Source organism: Penaeus chinensis, chromosome 4 (assembly GCF_019202785.1).
Source record: "Penaeus chinensis breed Huanghai No. 1 chromosome 4, ASM1920278v2, whole genome shotgun sequence".
In the NCBI taxonomy this organism is placed as follows: Eukaryota; Metazoa; Arthropoda; class Malacostraca; order Decapoda; family Penaeidae; genus Penaeus; species Penaeus chinensis.
In genome coordinates this window covers 16,153,243-16,165,742 of record NC_061822.1, presented here as the reverse complement: position 1 = coordinate 16,165,742, position 12,500 = coordinate 16,153,243, and the positions used below count along the sequence as shown (strand labels likewise).

At 38.1% G+C, this 12,500-nt stretch overlaps 2 non-coding genes across 2 annotated transcripts; both read right to left on the bottom strand.

Annotated features, from left to right (window-relative positions):
* Positions 1-4,342: 4,342 nt before the first annotated feature.
* On the bottom strand, positions 4,343-4,414 carry Trnam-cau. Its single transcript has one exon. It is a non-coding gene; the product is annotated as a tRNA-Met (tRNA).
* A 1,091-nt stretch (positions 4,415-5,505) lies between these two features.
* On the bottom strand, positions 5,506-5,577 carry Trnam-cau. The gene has a single exon. It is a non-coding gene; the product is annotated as a tRNA-Met (tRNA).
* Between the last annotated feature and the right edge of the window lie 6,923 nt (positions 5,578-12,500).

Sequence of the window (12,500 nt, the reverse complement as noted above, 5' to 3'; positions counted from 1 at the left end):
ATAAAACTGAAAATATATATATACATTGTAGCAGGACGTGGTTTCGATCCACGGTCCTCCGGGTTATGGGCCCGGCGCGCTCCCACTACGCTACCCTGCTAATTAAAAGAATTTGAATCAGATATATTTAGACTTCAGATGTTGTCACTCTCTATATCTTTGTTATTGTAATGCATGGCATTACTGTTGTTGTTGCTGCTGCTGCTGATGTTGTTATTCTGTTGTTATTATCATTTTGATCATTATTGTTCTTATTATGAATATTATTCCTTAGTGATATTATTTTCATTTCTTCCATTTATCATCATTTATACGCATCTTCCTCTCTCTTCGCAAACTGATTTTATTATGAAAAACTTAAGTAAAAAGGCTCTGTTGGGGAGAGATGCCTTAGCATATGGATAATTTTGCGTTGAAATATAACAAACTGTAGCGTTTGCTTAGCTCTTTGGGCTATAAATGATTTAGCGAACACTCTACGGATCCTTTCACCGTGTTTCAGTGTACTTTCCTCTAGTTCTCCGTCACCTCTGATAAAAACAGGAAAGGACTGAAGTGGTAGCGTGTGGCCCTCTTCCTTATTTGATTTAGGCTTAAGAGATGTCCATCTTAGGTGTTGCTTTCTTGATCGTGATATGGCCCAGGTTGACGTAAAACATAAATATCAAAATTGGCAAAAGTAACGTAAAAATTAAATTAAAGTTAAATTAAAACAAGAAGCAATAAAACCCCATTGAACCCAACGAAAGACTAACGTAAAACCTAATTAAACTACTTTAAAACCAAGGCCATTCGCGATAAAATAAAATAAAATAAAATGAAATAAAAGATTCTAGTAAAAATAAGATATTGAAACTGATAAAATACAAAATAAAAAGGGTTCTAGAAAAAATCAAAGTTACGGGTTCTGTATTTTACTGAAGGAGTGACAGCGTACATGAACATAACCAATATAAAAAATATTACCTTAATATATATGGCGTTTCTGATGTTCCCGATGTCGTGTTCCACCGCCTCACAGTTCAAAAAGATAATAATATAAAATAAATACACTATGAATAGCTCCAAAATCGCAATAATATAAAAAAGCCTCTCTCTCTGACTTCGCTGAAGTCTCGGGCCTGAGTAGCGGTTTCTTCGCTATTGTTTGTGTCCTGCGCGTTTTCACCTGCGCAGTGACATTGGCAATTATACTCACAGCACCTTTTCCCCTTGCGCAAAAACGTGTGCAGTCTTGAATTCTCCCTCGTGCATGTGAAATATTGAACTTTATACAATAATTGTAGCGCCTAATTGATATTTTCGGATATCAGCCTGTGCACTGTGCAGCCGCGCAGAGGGCACCCTCATCGGCTACGGCCAGCGGATGCAAGGGGAAAATGAAGCATTTCACTCGCTACAGAACGATGTCAATCTGCCCACCAGAGGACCAGCCTTTGAGACTTTCCCTAAGACGCATTGAAATCTCCGCCCGACTCCTGCAACTGCCGCGTCATAACAATGGCATCAGAAGTAAATGAATCGATTTTATTATACCCCTAATTAAAGGCAAAAACACGGCCTTCCATATTCAGCTGCTCAGCCTCCTTCTGGGGAGGCACCTCTTTTTTTTCTTTCTCTCTTTTTTCTTTAGGAGTATTAGCTGGAATGAAATTATCTCAGTAACGGAGACTAGAGTTGTGAGTTTTCCTTGACCCTTTGCATACGAAATCTGAATATAAGGGAGGGACATTTTCTTAAATTCAGCAGTTTAGAAAGATACATACATTAATTAAAAAGGGACAAATCGGTAAGAGTAAAAACAGAAAGAACAAGTACGTAAAAAACCCGAAGTGAGTGACAAAATATCTCAGATAAATATGACAGAAACGGATAATAATGCAAAGAAGGATAATAATGACAATTGTCGGTGAAGATGAAATTTAAATTTTATTTTATCACGATTGGGAGAAAGAATTCCGATAAGCTAATTAGAATCAAAGACAATTGTAGGCGTAAGAAACTGTGATAAAGATAATGAAATATGAATACACAATCATTATCATCTGCAACTGCATTTTCTATTGTTGTAATTACTGTCTTATCATTAAAACTGTCATCTCTATCATTATCATCTTTTCTAGCATCAATTCTCATTCGGCCCTGCTCTCTGGGAGATAAAACTGAAAAATATATATATACATTGTAGCAGGACGTGGTTTCGATCCACGGTCCTCCGGGTTATGGGCCCGGCGCGCTCCCACTACGCTACCCTGCTAATTAAAAGAATTTGAATCAGATATATTTAGACTTCAGATGTTGTCACTCTCTATATCTTTGTTATTGTAATGCATGGCATTACTGTTGTTGTTGCTGCTGCTGCTGATGTTGTTATTCTGTTGTTATTATCATTTTGATCATTATTGTTCTTATTATGAATATTATTCCTTAGTGATATTATTTTCATTTCTTCCATTTATCATCATTTATACGCATCTTCCTCTCTCTTCGCAAACTGATTTTATTATGAAAAACTTAAGTAAAAAGGCTCTGTTGGGGAGAGATGCCTTAGCATATGGATAATTTTGCGTTGAAATATAACAAACTGTAGCGTTTGCTTAGCTCTTTGGGCTATAAATGATTTAGCGAACACTCTACGGATCCTTTCACCGTGTTTCAGTGTACTTTCCTCTAGTTCTCCGTCACCTCTGATAAAAACAGGAAAGGACTGAAGTGGTAGCGTGTGGCCCTCTTCCTTATTTGATTTAGGCTTAAGAGATGTCCATCTTAGGTGTTGCTTTCTTGATCGTGATATGGCCCAGGTTGACGTAAAACATAAATATCAAAATTGGCAAAAGTAACGTAAAAATTAAATTAAAGTTAAATTAAAACAAGAAGCAATAAAACCCCATTGAACCCAACGAAAGACTAACGTAAAACCTAATTAAACTACTTTAAAACCAAGGCCATTCGCGATAAAATAAAATAAAATAAAATGAAATAAAAGATTCTAGTAAAAATAAGATATTGAAACTGATAAAATACAAAATAAAAAGGGTTCTAGAAAAAATCAAAGTTACGGGTTCTGTATTTTACTGAAGGAGTGACAGCGTACATGAACATAACCAATATAAAAAATATTACCTTAATATATATGGCGTTTCTGATGTTCCCGATGTCGTGTTCCACCGCCTCACAGTTCAAAAAGATAATAATATAAAATAAATACACTATGAATAGCTCCAAAATCGCAATAATATAAAAAAGCCTCTCTCTCTGACTTCGCTGAAGTCTCGGGCCTGAGTAGCGGTTTCTTCGCTATTGTTTGTGTCCTGCGCGTTTTCACCTGCGCAGTGACATTGGCAATTATACTCACAGCACCTTTTCCCCTTGCGCAAAAACGTGTGCAGTCTTGAATTCTCCCTCGTGCATGTGAAATATTGAACTTTATACAATAATTGTAGCGCCTAATTGATATTTTCGGATATCAGCCTGTGCACTGTGCAGCCGCGCAGAGGGCACCCTCATCGGCTACGGCCAGCGGATGCAAGGGGAAAATGAAGCATTTCACTCGCTACAGAACGATGTCAATCTGCCCACCAGAGGACCAGCCTTTGAGACTTTCCCTAAGACGCATTGAAATCTCCGCCCGACTCCTGCAACTGCCGCGTCATAACAATGGCATCAGAAGTAAATGAATCGATTTTATTATACCCCTAATTAAAGGCAAAAACACGGCCTTCCATATTCAGCTGCTCAGCCTCCTTCTGGGGAGGCACCTCTTTTTTTTCTTTCTCTCTTTTTTCTTTAGGAGTATTAGCTGGAATGAAATTATCTCAGTAACGGAGACTAGAGTTGTGAGTTTTCCTTGACCCTTTGCATACGAAATCTGAATATAAGGGAGGGACATTTTCTTAAATTCAGCAGTTTAGAAAGATACATACATTAATTAAAAAGGGACAAATCGGTAAGAGTAAAAACAGAAAGAACAAGTACGTAAAAAAACCGAAGTGAGTGACAAAATATCCCAGATAAATATGACAGAAACGGATAATAATGCAAAGAAGGATAATAATGACAATTGTCGGTGAAGATGAAATTTAAATTTTATTTTATCACGATTGGGAGAAAGAATTCCGATAAGCTAATTAGAATCAAAGACAATTGTAGGCGTAAGAAACTGTGATAAAGATAATGAAATATGAATACACAATCATTATCATCTGCAACTGCATTTTCTATTGTTGTAATTACTGTCTTATCATTAAAACTGTCATCTCTATCATTATCATCCTTTCTAGCATCAATTCTCACTCGGCCCTGCTCTCTGGGAGATAAAACTGAAAAATATATATATACATTGTAGCAGGGCGTGGTTTCGATCCACGGTCCTCCGGGTTATGGGCCCGGCGCGCTCCCACTACGCTACCCTGCTAATTAAAAGAATTTGAATCAGATATATTTAGACTTCAGATGTTGTCACTCTCTATATCTTTGTTATTGTAATGCATGGCATTACTGTTGTTGTTGCTGCTGCTGCTGATGTTGTTATTCTGTTGTTATTATCATTTTGATCATTATTGTTCTTATTATGAATATTATTCCTTAGTGACATTTCTTCCATTTATCATTTATACGCATCTTCCTCTCTCTTCGCAAACTGATTTTATTATGAAAAAATGAACTAAAGAGGCTCTTTTGGGGATAGATTCCTTTGCTTGAGGATAATTTTGCGTTGAAATATAACGAACGATGTTAATCTGCCCGCCAGCGGACCAGCCTTTCAGACCTTCCCTAAGACGCGTTGAAATCTCCGCCCGACTCCTGCAACTGCCGCGTCATAACAATGGCATCAGAAGTAAATGAATCGATTTTATTATACCCCTAATTAAAGGCAAAAACTTTAATTATTCAGCTGCTCAGCCTCCTTCTGGGGAGGCACCTCTTTTTTTTCTTTCTTTCTTATTTCTTTAGGAGTATTAGCTGGAATGAAATTATCTCAGTAACGGAGGCTAGAGTTGTGAGTTTTCCTTGACCCTTTGCATACGAAATCTGAATAAAAGTGGGGGACATTTTCTTAAATTCAGCAATTTAGTAAGATACATACATTACTTAAAAAGGGACAAATCGGTAAGTGTAAAAACAGGAAGAACAAGTACGTAAAAAAACCGAAGTGAGTAACAAAATATATAAGTAGGACAGAAACGGATAATAACGCAAAGAATGATAATAATGACAATTGTCGGTGAAGATCAAATTTGAATTTTATTTTATCACGACTGATCGGGAGAAAAAAATCCGATAAGCTAATTAGAAACAAAGACAATTGTAGGCGTAAGAAACTGTGATAAAGATAATGAAATATGAATACACAATCATTATCATCTGCAACTGCATTTTCTATTGTTGTAATTACTGTCTTATCATTAAAACCGTCATCTCTATCATTATCATCCCTTTCTAGCATCAATTCTCACTCGGCCCTGCTCTCTGGGAGATAAAACTGAAAAATATATATATACATTGTAGCAGGGCGTGGTTTCGATCCACGGTCCTCCGGGTTATGGGCCCGGCGCGCTCCCACTACGCTACCCTGCTAATCAATTATACTGGAATCAGATATATTTAGAGTTCAGATAGTCAGCACCCACATGTTTGATAGCATGCATGTCACAGCTGACTTTAGCATTGTTGTTAATTCGTTATGTTTAAACTATCATTATCATTGTTGTTCTTTCTCAGGATTTCTGCTACTTTTTCATTTTTTTTATATCTTTATATCAGTATTATTGCTTATGTCATTATTATTATTGTTGTTGTTGCCGTTATTATTTATGTTGTTGTTATTATTATTATTATTATTATTATTATTATTATTATTATTATTATTATTATTATTATTGTTATTATTATTATTATTATTATTGTTATTATTATGATTATTATTATTATCATTATTATCACCATTATTATTATTATTATTGTTATTATTAGGATTATTATGAAAACGAACTTATGCTGCATGATCATCCATTGCTATAAATATGCGCATCCTTATTCTTACTGGAATTATGCAATGATAATATTCCTAGTGTTTTTTTTATTTTATTTCCCATTTGTATTTCATCTGTAAATGCATATTATGCAAATGAGTATTATTATTATTATTATTATTTTTATTATTATCATTATTATTATTACTATTATTATTGTTATTATTATTACTTATTATTATTACCATTATTATTATCACCATCATTATTATCATTATCATTATTATCATTATTATTATTATTATTATTATTATTATTATTATCATTATCATTATTATTATTATTACTACTATTATTATTATCATTATCATCATTATTACTATTAAAGTCTTTGTTATTATTGTTATTATTATTATTATTATTATTATTATTTTTATTATTATCATTATTATTATTATTATTATTATTATTATTATTATTTTCATTATTATCATTATTGTTATTATTATTATTATTATTATTATTGTTAGTATTATTACTATCATTCCTATTATATCATTATCACTATTATCATCATCATCTTCGTTATCATTATCCTTATCATTTTCACTATTATTCTTATCACATTTATCATCATTATTATTGTTGGTAGTGGTATTATGATGATAATGATATCAGTGATGACAATAATAAAAAATATTATCATCATTATGATTATCATTTACCTTATCATTGTTTTAATCATTATCACTGTCATCATTATTATTATTCTCATTATCATATCCTCCTCATGATTAATAATAATATAATTTTATATATTTATTGATACTGGTATTATTATCCTCATTATGATTAGCATCATTATTACTGTCATCTTCATCATTGTTATTGCGAACATCAAATTGCATTATTAATGTACCATTATTATTATCTTTAATTATCATCATTATAATTGTTATTATCACGTATTATGTAAATGTTTCCTTGCGTCATCAGCGGTATTGTTGTTCTCCTCCTCCTTATCATCATTATCATTATCTCAATTCTCATTATCACTCTCACAGCATTTGCTATCAACGTTATTGTTTTGATTATTATTATTATCATTATCATTATTATGATCATTATTATTATTGTTATTATCGTTATCCTTATCAATAGTATTGATAAGTACGCTGTTTCCAGGGGACACAACAACAACGCTCTCTTCTGCCATCAGTGGGATACAGGCCATCTGATGGACTGGTCAGCGGCGCGAATTATCTTTCCTTCCGCTGACGTCCACGCCCGCAGACTGGTGGAATCTTCCCTAATAAAGCTGCTTCCTAATTTCAACCTGAACAGCGGCTTTTCTCCTGCCGACAGTCTCCTCGCTTCCCACACCCTCCGCCTTCTCCCGTATGCCGGCCACCCTTCACACAGTCCGCCCGACCCTCCAACCTGATCTGACCTCCCTTCGTTTCCGTCCGTCTGTCCTCAGCTGCCCCGTGTCTCCGTGTTACCTTTCCTCGCTCTGTTTTATATACCCTCCTCTTCCTTGCCTCTTCAGACCTGATGATGGAATGCAGGTGGATTCCGAAACTGTAGTCTCATTTTCAATTAAATCTAGTATTACATTGTGGGTTTTTATACCATGTACATATATATGTATATATATATATATATATATATATATATATATATACATATATATATATATATATATATATATGTCTGTGTATGTATATATATATATATACATATTATATATATATATATATATATATATATATATATATGTGTGTGTGTGTGTGTGTGTGTGTGTGTGTATGTGTGTGTATATATATATATATATATATATATATATATATATATATATATATATATGTGTGTGTGTGTGTGTGTATGTATATATATATATATATATATATATATATATATATATGTATAATGGTTAATGGTTAATGGTTAAAGGCAAAATAAATGTGCTAGACATCTAAGGTCATGTAGCACTATAGTTAATGTTAGTGAAGGGTGGTTGGGTCAGTGATTAGTTGTTAAAGCTGGGTTAAGGGATTGGTGAGTGAATGGGTTAGGGTCGGATGAGGTAATGTAAAGGATTAGATCAAGTGAAGGATACATATGCGTTTGAGGAAGGAAAACAGGTTGTCAAAGCAGAAAGTGTGAGATTCTGTAAGGATGTCTGATAAGTTGGGATGTCTATGTAGGGAGGATAGGTGGGAGAAAGTAGAGGTACGGGCTGCTTCAAAACGTGGGCATGACAATAGAATATGTGGGACTGAAAGAGGAACATTACATAAGGGACATAGGGGTGGATCGGATTGTGACATTAGATGGGAGTGTGTTAGACGGGTGTGGCCAATGCGTTCGCGGGCGAGGGCCGTCTCCCAACGTCTGTTCCGATGGAATGGAGCTGACCAGGAGGAGATTGACAGTTTTACAGTATGTAATTTATTAGTGTGGAGACTTGACCTAAAAATATTGCCATCGATTATACAAGAAGGTCTTAAAGTATGGGTAACAATCCGTGGCTGGGATATGTGAGAAACGTGGTTGGTTTGATGTGGACATAGCAGCGTAGCGTGCTAGAGTATCTGCCTGTTCATTGCCGGGGATTCCAACATGGCTGGGTACCCAGCAAAATTTGATTGTTTTATGACGTGTGGACAGGTAGAACAACCAGTTCTGAATCTTACAAACAAGGGGGTTGGTCGTGTGTATTGACTTTATGAGGGTTAATGAGTTACGGAAGTCAGTAAAAATTGTATAAGAGGAAGGGGGTAGTGAGTATATGTGTTGTAAGGCAAAATGGAGAGCATACAGTTCTGTAGTAAGGATACTGGATTCAGGAGGGAGAGGGTATTTGAAAGTACGAGTTGGGAAGATTACTGCAAAACCAGCACCGGAGGTGGTTTTGGAGCCGTCAGTGTAGACGGGAATACTGGAGGAATGAGTGGAGGCATGGTCAAGGAAATGGGTGAGAAGGAAAGTAGGAGGAATATTTGATTTTGGTGGGTCAGGGTAGACAGAGGAGCAAATATGGGGGCAAGGTATAAGCCATGGAGGGACTGAATGGACAGAGAACGGGTAGGAGTCGGAAATGGGGAAAAGGGGAATGGGAGAGGAGATTATCCATGCGAGTGGAGAAAGGAGTAGGTAAACGTGGAGAAGAAGCAAAGGCAGGAAGTAGGGATCGTGGGATAGTTAGTTTAGTGAGGGAAAGTTGGTGGAATCGAGCATAACATCGGAGAGAGAGGAGGGCACGGCGTCGAGAGAGATATGGTATGCCTGATTCAGTGTACAGGCTCTCAACTGGAGAGGAGCGGAAGGCACCTAGGGCTAAGCGAAGACCACAGTGGTGGATTGTATCAAGGTGAGCAAGGATAGAAGTTGAGGCAGAGGAGTAGATATGGCATCCATAATCTAGAGTGGAGAGGATTAAGGTGACATGAAGATGAAGGAGAGTTTTTCGATCTGAGCCCCAGGATAAATGGGATAGGGTTTGTAAAATTCGGAGACGGCGACAAGTTTTTTCTTTAATGTAAAGAATATGGTCTCGCCAGGATAGTTTGGAGTAAAAAATGACGCCTAGGAATTTACCAGAGGAACGGTGTTGAAGTGGAGTGTCATACAAGAAGAGTGAAGGTAGAGGACCTACACGTGTGCGAGAGAAAAGAATGGAGAAAGATTTGGAGGTAGAAAAGCGGAAGCCATGGTTTGTGGCCCAGGAGGAAACTGATGATATTGCAGATTGAAGAAATTGGTAGAGATTTGGTATGGATCTGCCAGAGGCATAGATGGTTAAATCATCAACATAGAGTGATGACCGGGCTCCTGGTGGTAGAACTGAGGCAATGTCATTTACAGCAAGAAGAAATAAGGTGGTACTAAACACAGCCTTGTGGGACACCTTCAATTTGAGGAAAGAAAGATGATGTGGCAGAGGCAATTTTGACCTGGAAAGTGCGTTGGGAGAGGAAAGACTTTATGAAGACACCCATATTTCCACGTATGCCTAGAGAGGACAATTGTTGGAGAATATGGTACCTCCATGTCGTATCATATGCTTTTTCTAGGTAAAAAAACATAGCTAGTACGGATTCATGGCGTGCAAATGCGGATGTAATATATGTCTCAAAATAAGCAAGCTGTGCTTAGGGCATGGCGAAAACTAAACTGGGAAGGGGAGATAAGATTGTGGGATTCAAGATACCACATTAAGCGGAAGTTAACCATTCGCTCTAATAGTTTGCATAAGCAGCTAGTTAGTGCGATGGGGCGATAGTCTTGAGGGAGGGTACCCGATTTATTGGGTTTCAGGAAAGGGAGGATAAGAGCTTCTCGCCAATGAGAAGGAAAATTTCCTGATGTCCATATGTGGTTGTAAGTTGTTAATAGAAAGGATAATGAGGAAGATGGGAGTTGTCGGAGCATACGGTAGTGAATACCGTCAGGGCCTTCATGAGTGTTGCGGCACGATTTTAGGGCAGCACTGAGTTCAGAGGGAGAAAAGGGAGCATTATAGGACTCAGTAGAGGATAGGGTGAAGATAATGGGGGTACGTTCCCTGATGGTTTTAATAGAAGAGAAGTGTGGAGAAAGGTGAGAGCCACTACTGACCTGGCTGAAACATTCACCCAGTTCATTAGCGACTTCGGGAGGATCAGAGATGAGGGTATCTCGAATATGGAGGACGGGGGCTGGATGGGCAAGACGTTTGCCTGATAGTTTATGGATCCGGCGCCAAACATTTGAGATAGATGTAGAGGATGTAATTGAGGAAACATAATTTCGCCAGCTATTTGTTTTACTATTTCGGATTGTGCGACGAAAACAGGCAGATGCTCTTTTAAAGGAGATAAGAGCTGATAGTTGATGAGGGGTACCTCGTTTGTAGCGGTAACTGTTCCAGGCTGCACGTTTTACACGGAGTGCTTTAGTGCAATCAGAATTCCACCATGGAACACATTTGGAGGTATAGGGTCTTGAGGTTCGAGGGATAGCTGTATGGGCAGCTCTTAGGACTGTAGTTATGAAAAATTGTATCCTTTCTGATACGAATGAGAGGGAAGATGGAGGGGTATGAATAGTAGAGAGTGAAGTGAAAGTATGCCAGTCAGCTCTATCAAAGCACCAGCGTGGGGAGTTGGGAAGTGGTACATATGAAGTTGGAGAAAGGAGAACTGGAAAGTGGTCGCTATAGGGAAAGTGGTCTAGAACTGACCAGTGGAAATGTAAATGAAGAGAAGGGGAACATAGAGAGAGGTCAATGCATGAGAAAGACTGCGTGCGTGTATCAAAGTGTGTGGGGCGATCTGTCTTTAGAATAATAAGATCAGCTGTGTAGAGGAAGCACAGGGAGTGTGGGGAAGAAACAAAATGGTAATTGGGGATTGGTATTGGAGAATGTGTAAGAAAAGTTTCTTGGAGGCATATAATGGATGGGTTATAAGAGGAGAGGATATGACGGAGGTCAGGTCTGTGAGAGCGGAAACCGCGAATGTTCCAATGAAGGATAGTCATACTTTCGTTGATTTAGTGGCAAAGATTGCAGTGCTTGTTGGAGAATTTGAAGGGGAAGGTGCTAGAGGGTGGGATAAAAAATTAGGTTGGGGAGGTGGTGTTGTATCAGGAGGGGTGTCGGGAGGTAGAGGATCTGGGGAAGAGAGTATTTGTGACATGAGGGATTCACGTGTGTATCCAGGAGGTAGTGGAAGGGATAGAGGGGATGGTGGGAGGGTTAATATAGGTAGGGGTGGAGTCGGGGGGGATGGGTTTTGTTGGGATGGGGTAGGAGGATTGGGTGTAGGGAGAATATGAGTAGGAGGAGGATGGATGTCGGCAGTCACTTTGAGTGTGGAGGGAGCGGGAATTGTAGAATTTGAAGGTGGATGAGTATCAGTTTGGGATTCTATTATGTAGTTCTGGATATCTTCAAGAGTTTCTGTAATGGGGTTGGTTGAGATAAAGGTTTTCTTGTGAGGGGGGGGGGAAGATAAGTCTGGTGTCTGAAAAATAGGGGCGAAGGAAGGTGGAGGTGATTGTGAGGTAGGGGAAGAGGGGGTGGAACGTTTATTCTGTCTGCTGCGGGTAGTGCGGGGAGGGAGAGGGGAAGGTATTGGGGCTGTAGTAGAGATTGGGGTGTCTGGATTTAGGATGGCAAAAGAATTTGATTGGGTAGAGATTGGAGTGTCTGGGTTTAGGATGGCAAAAGAATTTGACTGGGGAAGGTAGGAGGTAGAAGAGGGGAAGTTAGATGGAGGGGGGTTGGGTTTAGGAGAGGGTGTAGGAGCTTGGGAGGTAGGGGAATTGGCAGAGTGAGCGACATTACTGGAGTAGGGGGTAAGATAAAAGCCTCGTCGACGTGCTTCCTGTCTGGCTTCACGTAGAGCGAGTCCAAGACTGAATCTGAGAGTTGCTACCTCAGACTCAAATTTGTAGGTGGGGCAGCCTCTATAAAATACATTATGGGGGCCACCACAGTTTGCACATGTGCGTGATTGTGCAGAGCAGTTTGATCGAGTATAG